The following is a 12350-nucleotide window of genomic DNA, read 5'->3' as shown; positions in this document are numbered from 1 at the left end:
ACGACCTCTTCACTGTTTATGACGTAACCAAATCACTGGACGTAGTCCATCTTGATTTCCAGAATGCGTTTGATAAAGTCCCACATCATAAAATACTTTACAAATTAAAGCAAATAGGTATTGACGGTCAAGTAAACCAATGGATCGCGAATTGGTTGAGCAACAGACAACAAAGAGTAGTGATTGACGGATTTAACTCAGAGTGGGCGCCTGTCACTAGTGGCGTCCCTCAGGGCTCGGTCCTTGGCCCACTGCTCTTCATTATTTACATCAACGACGTGGATGTTGGACTCAATAACCGCATTAGTAAATTTGCAGACGACACAAAGATTGGTAACTCGGTTCTCACTGACGAAGACAGGCAAAGCCTCCAAGAGGATTTGCACAAAATTTCAGCTTGGTCGGATAGATGGGAGATGCCCTTTAACGTAGACAAGTGCCAGGTCCTTCAAGTTGGAACGAGGAATAAGAAGTTCGAATACGAAATGCGCGGCGTTAAACTCAAAAGCGTTCAATGCGCCAAAGACTTGGGGGTCAAAATCGCGTCAAACCTCAAATTCTCACAGCAATGCATCGATGCAGCAAATAAAGCGAACAGAATGTTGGGCTTCATTAAAAGAAACTTTGTATTCAAGAATAAAGATGTAATACTCCCGCTCTACAACAGTTTAGTCAGACCCCACTTGGAATATGCGGTACAGTTTTGGTCCCCGCACCATGCAAAGGATATTGCTAAATTAGAAGGTGTTCAGCGTCGGGCAACGAAAATGATCCCTTCCTTGCGCAACAAATCCTACGAAGAAAGGCTTTCTATCCTTAACATGTTCTCTCTTGAGAAACGTCGCCTCCGAGGAAAATTGATCGAATGTTTTAAAATACTTAATGGTTTCACGAATGTAGACAGATCAACATTGTTTATGATCGATGACAGTCTGCGCACGAGGAACAATGGCGTAAAACTCAGATGTAGACAAGTAAATTCAGATTGCACCAAATTTTTCTTCACCAACGTTGTAGTGCGAGAATGGAATAAGCTTCCACCATCAGTGGTCCAGTGTAACACGATTGACTCCTTCAAAAATAAGCTCGACCGTCACTTCCTTCAACTTAATATCAACTAGAGTAGAAATGCAACGTTTTGGAGTCTTCTGATTAATGTAAAATCACTTAGGTTTAAGGACAGACCACCAAGTCTGGACCATGGGGTCTGTGTGGTCTGATTTTCTATGTAAATCTATGTAAATCTGCTGCGGGTCTCTCGAGACAGCCAGCCGTTCCCCTACGGAAGAGCACAGAGCTCGTAGTACCGATCTTTGGGTAGGACTGAGACCACTCACACACAACACACCGCGACAACGAGGTCACAACTCCTTGCCTGACGTCGCGTATCTACTCACTGCTGGGTGAACAGGGGCTACACGTGAAAGAAGATAAACCCAACGTATCTTCACCCGGCCGGGGAATTGTGAGCCAGACGCTCTACCCCTGAGCTACCGGGCCGTGTGTATGTGTGTGTGTGTATGTGTGTGTTTGTGTGAGAGAGAGAGAGAGAGAGAGAGAGAGAGAGAGAGAGAGAGAGAGAGAGAGAGAATAACATTATTACAGTAAATACCCTATACTCCGAACACGGATCATCCCAAAATACCAATTGTCCGAATTTCAAAAAATGGCTGACAAGAATTCCAAATGCTCCTAGTAGCGCCGAGCAGCGAGGACTAGGAACTCAGGAGATTTTAATTTAGTCTCGGCGTTAACACCCGAATATTCAGTTCATTTGCGGACTGCATAGTGTCCTACATCGCCGAAAAGATGACTCCCACGGCTTCTACAAGTGGCAATCCTCAGGCGATGGTCGAGGACAAGTGAAAAAGATAAAGTGAGTTGAACATTACGTTTAAAATGAATTTTGCACACTAATCATATTTGGTAAGTTGCTACAAATGAGTTAAAAGTGAATATATTAAGTGAAAACCCAATACCCTGCCGGCCTCGACTCGACTCCATGATTGTCAGAGGGGTTCGCCTTTGTCGGCAACCTGGCAGCTACTCTCAAGACGAGTCTCAGCGGTCATTTTTTTTAAATGGCGCCATGTTTACGACAACCACGACTTTACTGACCGATTGGCCGACAGTCGCAGACGGTCTTGACGACAGTCTTGCAAACTGTCTGTGAACTGGTTGGCCGACCAGATGGCCAGCAGTTGCCAAGGACTTGGCCGACTGTCTTAGCGACTGTCTTGGCGGCAGCCTTGCCGACTGTCATCGAATTCTACCCAGGAATTTCAAAGGATAATTTGGCCGTAAACATCTTAATAGCACTCTCCATGGGTTCCGGGGTATATGGGCTACAATACTTAGGCCGAGACTTTCCGCTGTATCTAGGGTTGCCACCCATTCCTTAAAATACGGAATCGTTCTGTATTCGAGAGTGAAATGTAGCATTCCCTATTGAACCAATGCGGAATTCCATTTGTTCAGTATTTGGCGTCATGAGTGGTCAAGCAGATAAAATTCAGTATCTTAAAATTGTAGTGAGCGCATTTTTCGGTTAGTCACAAAACCAGTCCGTAAAATTTGTCAAGGTTCTCCTAAAATATTTGTAACAAACTCGACGCAACGTCTCTCCCTTTTCCTCCTGGCCTTACCAACAGCGGGCAGCGGCTGGCAGTCATGGCAGCTCGAGAAATTTGAAGAGTTCCCACCTTAAAGTATGGATCCGTTCCGTATTGGAGAGTGATCGAGATGTTGCATTATTCCACATTTTTTCTAATTTTAGGGTGACGACCCTAATTGTGTCAATCACCCCAAGAGGGAGGCAGCAGGAGTGCGTGCGTGCTGTGCTGGCACCCAAATTTGTGCCAGTGAAACGTAACCATGCCCAGAAGTTGTTGTTGTGCTTGTGATTGCAAAATGAAATTACAAATCTTATGATGGCGGCAGCGTTTGCCAATATTTCTGAGCCGCCAGTCGTCACGAATTAACGCCCTTCATTGTGCTAGAAATACACTGCCGAATTTTGGTTCACGAATGTGCACGAATATGCAAGTCATCCTGTGTCGTGTACAAGTTCGGCATCTTGCTTGCCTGTTCTCGGCCTTTCGGGGACACGTCTGGGTCCACCGCGCGACTTTTGACAGCATGTCACTACCGACACGAGAGTTTCATGTTGCATGAAAAATTCGCGGTCCTTCGCCGAATGTGCACGAATACATTTTTTTTTCTTTTTACATATGGCGCTCCGGTAGGCTTATAAGAACATAAGAACATAAGAACGCAGGAGTCTGCAGGAGGCCGGTAGGCCTGTACGAGGCAGCTCCTTTGACCCTAAGCTCCCGTGTATCTAACCCCACCTAATATCGCTGTCCATGAATTTATCTAGTCTATTTTTTAATGTGACAATTGTATTGGCACTCACCACATGACTGCTAAGCCTATTCCACTCATCCACCACCCTGTTAGTAAACCAATTTTTGCCTATGTCCCTGTTGAATCTGAATTTATCCAGTTTAAACCCGTTACTTCGTGTCCTACCCGGTTCTCTTACCAACAAAACCTTATGAATGTCTCCCTTATTAAAGCCCTTCATCCATTTATAAACCTCGATCATGTCTCCACGCACCCTTCGCCTTTCTAGAGAATGCAAGTTTAACTGTTTGAGTCTTTCCTCGTATGGCAAGTTTCTCAACCCCTGAATCATCTTAGTCATCCTCCTCTGCACTGATTCTAACATTTTGATATCCATTCTATCGTAGGGTGACCAGAACTGAACCGCATAGTCAAGATGAGGTCTAACTAATGCTAAATATAGTTTGAGGAAGACTTCGGGGCTTCTGTTGCTTACGCTCCTTGAAATAAATCCCAGTACCCTATTAGCTCGATTTCTAGCTTGAATGCATTGTGCCCTTGGACGGAGATCAGAGCTCACTAAGACCCCTAAATCCCTCTCGCACCCAGACCTGCTTATGAGAGTCATTTAAGCAATAGTTGTGAGAGGGGTTGCAGTAGTTGGAGTAACAGCTGCATAAGGAGTTGTAGTAGTAGTAGTAGTAGTAGTAGTAATTAACAGCTGCATAGGGAAGTAGAAGGTAACGGTAGTACAAGGCAATGCTACTTGTAGATATGGTTGTAGTACAGCTGCATAAAAAAATCATAGTTCAAGGTTGCAGTATCGAAATAAAGAACAGTAGCAGGAGGAAATATAGGCTTTGCTATTGCCCTTATCAGCTGACTGGCCGTGGTAAAATACACAATAAAGGAGAGAAATAAGGAGTCTCCGTAATCGTTGTAGTATTAAGAACAGCGAGTAGCGGGCTTTTTTATTGTTTCCTTTTCTTGTGCCCTTGTGCTGAGCCTTTGCTGTAAAATAAAGGGGGAGGGGGGCAGGGCGTCATTTAGGGTCTTGGGGGCAGTTGCCCCCCAAGTTGCCCCCAAGCCTCAGTTTGCCCCCCCTACCAGCGAAGCCTCAAGAAGTAACAGCAGCTGGATTTAGTTATATATATTGTTACGAATGTGCTGTATGTGAATGATTGTATGTGTAATGTGATGAAATTGTAGCATGATGCAATGTTAGCTCAGCATGGTGCAACTCTACTTGTTGGGACAAGAGAGACAGAGGGGAGCCCGGGGCCTCCGGCCGCCGGGCAGGAAGTGCTGAGTCGGCAGGGTGGAGGGTGGCGAGCGAGAGGCGCTGAGGGGTGGTTGAGAAGACGCGTGTCTGGGCTTGAGAGAGTGTTGAGCTGCTCCGCTCGCGAGCTGTGTGCATCCGGTGTGCGTGTCTGCCGTGCCCCTGTACTGTGCCTGATTAACTAACTGTTCTGTGCCCTTGAAAGTTGCTGTACTGTGTGAGGAACCTGTCATTAAACTAGAACTTAGTGTTGAACGTGTATCCTTTGTGCCCTGCCTCGTTCCTGCTCCCCTCGGTGTTCTGTGTGGGCCGCTGTGAGTGACTGGTGCCCGTGTGGCTGTTCTGGTGGGGATCACGCCACCTGCCTGCCCGTGTATGGTGTGTGGTAGGGGGGGTGGCGTAACAATATATATATATATATATATATATATATATATATATATATATATATATATATATATATATATATATTTTTTTAATTATTATTATTATTATTATTATTTTGTTGTTGTTGTTGTTGTTGTTGTGTGTGTGTGTGTGTGTGTGTGTGTGTGTGTGTGAACAGTCAACACTGAGCGGCAGTATTAGGGTTCCGGGAGCAGCAAAGACAGACGTGCTGTAGCCTGTTTAGGAGGTGGGCCTCAGAACTGGTGACGTCGCGGTGGGGGCCTGTGAGAGTGCCAAGCCTAGTGCTTTCCCCATCTCTATCTCGCCCCTGTGTCACTGTGTGCTGTGTGTGTGGATCTACAGTGAGGGTGTAAGCTAGATGAGTGTGCGTGATTTATGCTGAAAAACCTTGCTTATGTGGTTTAAAAAAAGCCAAAAAATATATATATAGATATATATATATCTATATATATATATATATATATATATAAATATAGAGAGAGAGAGAGAGAGAGAGAGAGAGAGAGAGAAAGCTGATGAAGCTCTTTGCTCACCAAACTGTCTCTGCCCCCCCCAAGAAAAATCTGAAATGACGCCCCTGGGGGGGGGGGGGGCAGGAACGATGGGTTTAGTTATTCCCTTTGATAGTTACGAATCACCGTGGTATGATATTAAAAGTCAAATAAGCAATAAAAGATAAATAAAACCCGCACCTCACATGGCTACCACCTATAACTTCCACTACAACTACTACCGCTATTACTGTCTACTATCACTACCAGCACCACCACGGCTTAATACTATTACTACTACCGCTATTACTATCTACTATCACTACTAGTACCATTTAATACTATCACAATCATCACTTTTCCCTCCCCATAATCTTGCTTACCTTATTCCAGCGTTGCCAAGTCTCCCGGTGCGGTTCTCCCCTTTCAATCGTACATTCAGAAAGGCACGTCAGACCCAGCTATAAAAGTGCCCCGTCCCGTCCCGCCCCGCCTACTGTATATACGAAGCGTTGCTCCCGCCTCAGAGGGTGGATGAGTGCTTGAGTGTGCCTGCCTGTCTGCCCCGTGCACTCACTCGGTGCCATTAATATCTGGCCACGCTGGGCAGAGTTGCCACGTGTATCTTTTTGTGCAGAAACGGCGATGGTGGCGCCCATGCATGTGTGTCGAATGTTTTAGATATATTGTAAAAATGAAATGGAAGTATACTTGGATACAAAATAATAAATAGTTAAACTTTAATATAATAATACTTAAAATACATTTGTGTTATGCACGTCTATTTCGTGTGGTGATGAATAATTTTCTTTGTAAACTGAAGGGTGGCAGCAACCCACACCACCACACCCAGGCGTAAGCAAAAGTTGTTTCCCTTGTTGTGCTTTCCTTCCTACCATTGTATCATTTTAGTTTCATGGTGCTGCCCACACATGTACTAATAGTTGTATAATGTCCTGCCTGGGGGTTGGGATGGCATGTTCCTCCCTTCTCCCTTAATTGTTGTTTACCTGCAACAATAAACTATCAATCAATGTACTAATAGTTGTATAATGTCCTGCCTGGGGGTTGGGATGCCATGTTCCTCCCTTCTCCCTTAATTGTTGTTTACCTGCAACAATAAACTATCAATCAATGTACTAATAGTTGCATAATGTCCTGCCTGGGGGTTGGGATGCCATGTTCCTCCCTTCTCCCTTAATTGTTGTTTACCTGCAACAATAAACTATCAATCAATGTACTAATAGTTGTATAATGTCCTGCCTGGGGGTTGGGATGGCATGTTCCTCCCTTCTCCCTTGTTGTTTACCTGCAACAATAAACTATCAATCAATGTACTAATAGTTGCATAATGTCCTGCCTGGGGGTTGGGATGGCATGTTCCTCCCTTCTCCCTTGTTGTTTACCTGCAACAATAAACTATCAATCGATCAATCATCAGGCGCGGGATGTTTAACAAACCCAGGTTTTCCTGATATAACAGGGAGACTGGGGGTAAATATTTATTCTTCTGGTGCAGGGAACATCCAGGGATCATGTGACCTATTTCAGTTCCCGACATGGCAGCCTCCCATACCAAAATTATATTGTGAACTAGGGATGGCACTCGAGTTCCTTAAAATGCGGATTCCTTCCGTGTTGTAGAGTGAGATGCTGCGATCCGTTTTGAACCGATACGGAACGCCTATTGTTCCATATTTAGCTATCTGAATGGTCAAGCAGATAAGACTCAGTATCTTAATTAAATTTGTAGTGAGCGTATTTTTCGGTCAGTCACAAAAACAGTCCTTTAGCGTATGCATTTGTTAAGGGGGGCGGGTTGTTATATGGGCTAATCCCATGTTAAAATGTGTATGCTCTTGTTGCTTAATTCTCCTCCTTTATTTTATGAAAAATTTATTTAATTCAAAAAGCATTTTGATCAGAAAGGATAAGAGAATAAAGTTTACCCTTTTATTATTTGTATAAAATAGCAAAAAATATTTTTTATCGATCGATGAATAAAAAATCAGCATAAAAATATTCATCAAAATTCAAAATCAACATCAAACAAAATGTACTAGAGTAGGAATACTTCCTTTTGCATAGTTTTACAAAACTGGAATAGAAAAAAGTAGTGTAATACGAAGTTTATAGGATGAGAAAAAAAAGATAACATTTCAAGAAAGCAACCGATGAAAGTTGGTTTGTCGGTAAATTTGACGTGTTGAACCTAGAGACTTGCATTTCGCAGGCTACATACTGCAATATGATATAGAGAGTAAGTAGACAAAGTTTCCCTTACTCACCATCACTGGTTGTGTATATGTTACAGGGAAAGTGTGAAAGCAGTCATTTCATGAAATCCCTAGTGAATTTGTGAAATGGATTTTTCATTTTGCTAAGTTATGGAACCTAACGTAACCTATCCTACCCTAAACTACTCTAACCTAACCTAGCCTACCCTACCCTAAAATAACACTAACTATAACATAACCTTACTTACAAAATTATTCAATGTTATGTTATTTTAATAAGGTTATGTTATGATAAGTAAGGTTAGGTTAGTTTGGGTAGGTTAAGGTAGGTTAGGTTAGGTTAGGTTAGTTTAGAGTAGAGTAGGTAGGTTAGGTTAGTTTAGGTTAGTTTAGGGTAGGATAGGTTACGTTAGGTTCCATAACATAGCAAAATGAAAAATCCATTTCACAAATTCACTAGGGATTTCATGAAATGACTGATTTCACACTTTCCCTGTTACATATACAGGCCTTTACCGGTACTTGACCCCACCACACAGAACAAGATCTCAGCTTCTTCATGATTTTTTTCAGCATATTTCTGAGAAAAAACAGGGTTTCATTTCGCAAAATGAATGACCTTCAATATCAAAAAAGGCATCTGTATGTACACTGGATTTCAAAAGTATCAGTGCATAATGTGCGTGAAACCTTTTGGACAACAGTACGAACATCGATCAGTGAAATGTTGATGTCCGACTTGCCACATGTTGGTAGCCCTGATGTCCAGAGATGCCATACAACTACCAGTACCGATATCCCCTTCCTACTATATAATTATATATAGCTTATTTTAGTGTTTATAGAAATAGACGTTGGTCATACAGTGTGACGTTGGTAATTTATCATGGGAGACAGATATACGGTACCATGGTTCACACTGGTGGCTACGTATACAGGGCTATCACTATGCGCTGATAGTGCTGGCATGTGACAAACAACGACTCTTATCTTGTATCAGTACACCTAACCCCTCATGTGTCACGTTAACACATCACCTACGAAATGCACTGTACAATACTGTTATGCCGGACGTGTTACTTGGGTTCCGTGTCGCCGTCAGGAGACTCCGTGGGAGGGAGATATGTAAACACTTTGCACAGCTTCTGAATTTAATATTCTTCCTTAGTAGTACACTTCACTGACTCTTCACTTACCACTAGCTTACTATGACTGGGACTGGCCCTCTCTCGCCCTCTTCTCCTATATATATCCAGAACAGTACAGTCTAGAATGTTACAGTATATTTCAGATCATACAAGAACATGTAGCAAAAATATATGCGAGTTGGCAACACTTCCCGCCTGGTGCCTGGCCGCGCCCCGCGGGGCGCGGACGGCTCGCCTTGCTCCCCGCCCCCTTGCTCGTTTCTCCGGGAGCCTTCTAGAGGCCTATGGTCGCCGGAGGAAGCTTCCAGCACAACACTATCCCCCCCTCTTAATTGTGATCGTCCCGATCACACACTTAACTATATACAAACGTAAGAGAATTAATCAAAAACATAATAATCGTCGTATCGCTGTGGACGCCTGCGTTGTCTCTGTCTTCTGCTCGGTGCCTCCTGCACGTCTGTCTCCTGGAGCGCCTCGTCGTCGTCCGCTTCTTGGGGTGTCCCTGGAACATCTGCCGAAGCCGGGAGGTTATCTCTCTCGGCTGAAAGGTCCAGAAGGCTTATGTCGTCGTCGACCTCCTCTCGGTCCTGGACGTCCCTTTCGTTTTCGTCGGCTGGTGGGTGTCTGTAGTTGTTCCAGGTGTAGTTTCCCGGACCGTGGTACCTCCATAGGCGGTTGACGTGGACAACATTCGGCTTGGTCCTTTCCGTTCTCCGGATTCGGTAAGTCACGTCGGAGAGGCGTTCTAGCACAGTGTAAGGGCCTTCCCAGGGGCTCTGTAACTTCGGAGACTGTCCTTTCTTCCTCTGCGGGTTGTAAAGCCAGACTTGGTCTCCTTCCTTGAAGTCAACGTGGCTTGCCCTCATATTGTAACCGCGCTTCATAGCCTCCCCGGAGAACTTAAAGGCACCACGGACTTGATGGTGCACCTCTTCCAGCCGTTCCTCTAGTTGACGGGCAAAACTGGAGGCGTCCCTTGGAAGGCTTTCCCCAGGAGGCCTTCCTGTCAGTAGGTCCACCGGCAATCGCAGCTCACGTCCAAACATCAGCTTTGCCGGTGAATACCCCTTAGACTCGTGGGCGGCAGACCTGTAGGCCATGAGAAGCGCAGGCAGCTTCTGATCCCATGAAGACTGATCATTGTTGCACTGCTTGGCCAACTCCTGGCCCAACGTCCAATTAAACCTCTCCACCATTCCATCTGACTGTGGGTGCAGAGGGGTGGTCCGGGTCTTGATACCCAGAAGCTTGCAGCACTCAGCAAGGACTGTTGACTCAAAATTCCTTCCCTGGTCGGAATGGAGCTCGTTAGGCACACCGAAGCGACAGAAGAACTCCTCCACCAAAACCTTGGCGATGGTAGTGGCTTCCTGGTCAGGGATGGCGTAGGCTTCCGGCCACTTGGTGAAGTAATCCATTGTGACGCAGATGTACCTATTTCCGTTCGTCGTCAGAGGCAAGGGTCCTGCTATATCCACTGCCACCCGTTCCATGGGGTTCCAACCTGGTATAGTTGCAATGGGGCACGGTGACGCTTCTTGGGGCCCTTCTTTGCACAGCACACCTCACACGCGTGACACCATTCTTCCACGTCCTTCCTCATGCCAACCCAGTAGAACCTTTGGCGCAGGCGACTCAGTGTCTTCTTTACCCCTAGGTGTCCGCTGGTGATGCTGTCATGCATTTCTTTCAAGACGCCTTCCCGGGACTTCACAGGTAACACCGTGGACCAGTAGTGGTCAAGACCATCATGAGAGACCCAGCGTCGCTGCAACACCCCGTCGTCTATCCGAAGAGTGTCCCACTGAGTCCAGTAATTCTTGGTGGTAGGGCTTTCTCTCGAGATGACTTCCCACCCAGGTCGCGTTGACGACTGACTCAATTAATTGGTCTCAGATCTCGGTCCTCCCGCTGCAGTTTTCCCAAGTCTTCCCATGGCACCTCCGCTGTCTGTTCCACTTGGCAGCCCGTCATGGTGGTTTTCCTGCACATTGATATCTTCGGGGCATGTACAGGACAGACTGGTCGTTGCCCCCGTGAACCAGTTCTCCTTCCCTCGCCCGAGTGGTGGTCCCTCGCCAGGGGCACATTTTTCCGACACTCATTCTTCCAGTGCCCCTTTTCTCCACAGGTCCAGCACTTGGGTCCTTCCCTGGGCTTCTTCCTAGCGCCACCTTCATATTCCTTCTTCCTCTTATAGCATTCGTTCTCCTTGTGCCCAACCTTCTCGCAGTACCAGCACGTTCCTTGGAACCTGTCTGTGTCGCTGACAGCGCCCTTTCGTGCCCTAAAGCCAGAAGTCGAGTCGTCCCTGAAGCTTGACAAGCTAGACCTAACAAAGGACTCAAACTCCATGGCACGTGTCAGAGCTTCCTGCATTGATGTTGGCTTAGCTTGGTTCACTTGTATCTTCAGCTGAGGGCTGTCTAGGGCATCGATGAATTGATCACGCAGCAAAACCGTCAGCAGGTCAGGAGTGGCACCTGGGTATGCCTTGTGCGCCATGCTCTCAAGATCCTGAGCGAGTTCCTGAAGAGACTCGCCGCGCCTCCTGTTGCGGGTTCTGAACCTAACCCTGAAAAGCTCGTTCTGGTGCTTGGTCCCATATCGTTGTTCCAGCGCCTGTGCCAGCCCGCTGTAGCTGCCCTTTGTCGCATTGTCGAGCTGAGCAAGGACCTCCAGCGCCGCCCCTTTCAGGCTAGTGGCCAGCTGTACCGCGCACTCTTGGTCATCCCATCCGTTCCGGGCTGCCAACAGCTCAAACTGAGCGCGGTAAGCCTCCCAGGAGACCTTGCCATCAAACTCCTGAGGCTTCTTTCTAACAGGCGAACCCAGCAGACTCATGGGGCTGGCGGAACTTCTTGCAGGGATAAACTCAGGCGAAACAGGGCTCAAACTACCCCGGACTTGCGTAGGAGAAGCATCTTGGGTACAACTAGCCCCTGCAGGCACTGGCTGTCCGTTTCCAGCCAAGCAGTCTTCAAGGGCCTTCACTCCAGTGTTCCCAGTGGAAAAAACTAAAACGTACCATAAAAAATGATCAAAATGTAAAAATGTACCACATGGCTGAAAAAAAGTACCAAATAAAGTATCAACCGGTAATTTTAGGTAATTTATATTTTACAGTGAGGAAATTACTTAAATATTATTTTTTTTAACTCTTACGTCTGGCAGTGATGTAGGGTGTACACAGTCTGCAGTGTCTATTGCAGCATGATGACTTGTATGGTAACAGAGAGAGAGAGAGAGAGAGAGAGAGATTAAAACTTATAATTAAGATAACACAGACAATGTAGCTGATGCAGATATGATAAAACAACAAGAATATTAGTTATATAAATCATGTCAGAGTAGCTTCGCTTCAATCGTTTCTATGATTCCATGGCGCAATAAATGTTATTTAGTACTATTTCAATATTATGTAAGTTTTGCAGCTACT

The 12350-nt window shown here is 45.6% G+C and overlaps 1 protein-coding gene across 4 annotated transcripts in view; it reads left to right on the top strand.

Moving 5' to 3' along the window:
* Positions 1 to 9082, top strand: part of LOC126994480 (alpha-N-acetylglucosaminidase-like) — a 59605-nt gene extending 50523 nt beyond the window's left edge. For all 4 annotated transcript variants that reach the window (XR_007749199.1, XR_007749198.1, XR_007749197.1 and 1 more), the window contains one exon: positions 5917 to 9082. The gene's annotated coding sequence lies outside the window, so the exon portion shown is untranslated. The remainder of the gene's footprint in view (positions 1 to 5916) is intronic.
* Positions 9083 to 12350: the final 3268 nt, after the last annotated feature.

Source organism: Eriocheir sinensis, unplaced genomic scaffold (assembly GCF_024679095.1).
Source record: "Eriocheir sinensis breed Jianghai 21 unplaced genomic scaffold, ASM2467909v1 Scaffold800, whole genome shotgun sequence".
Taxonomy (NCBI): Eukaryota; Metazoa; Arthropoda; class Malacostraca; order Decapoda; family Varunidae; genus Eriocheir; species Eriocheir sinensis.
Note: the sequence above shows the minus strand (reverse complement) of the source record. Positions and strands in the feature narration are given on the sequence as shown.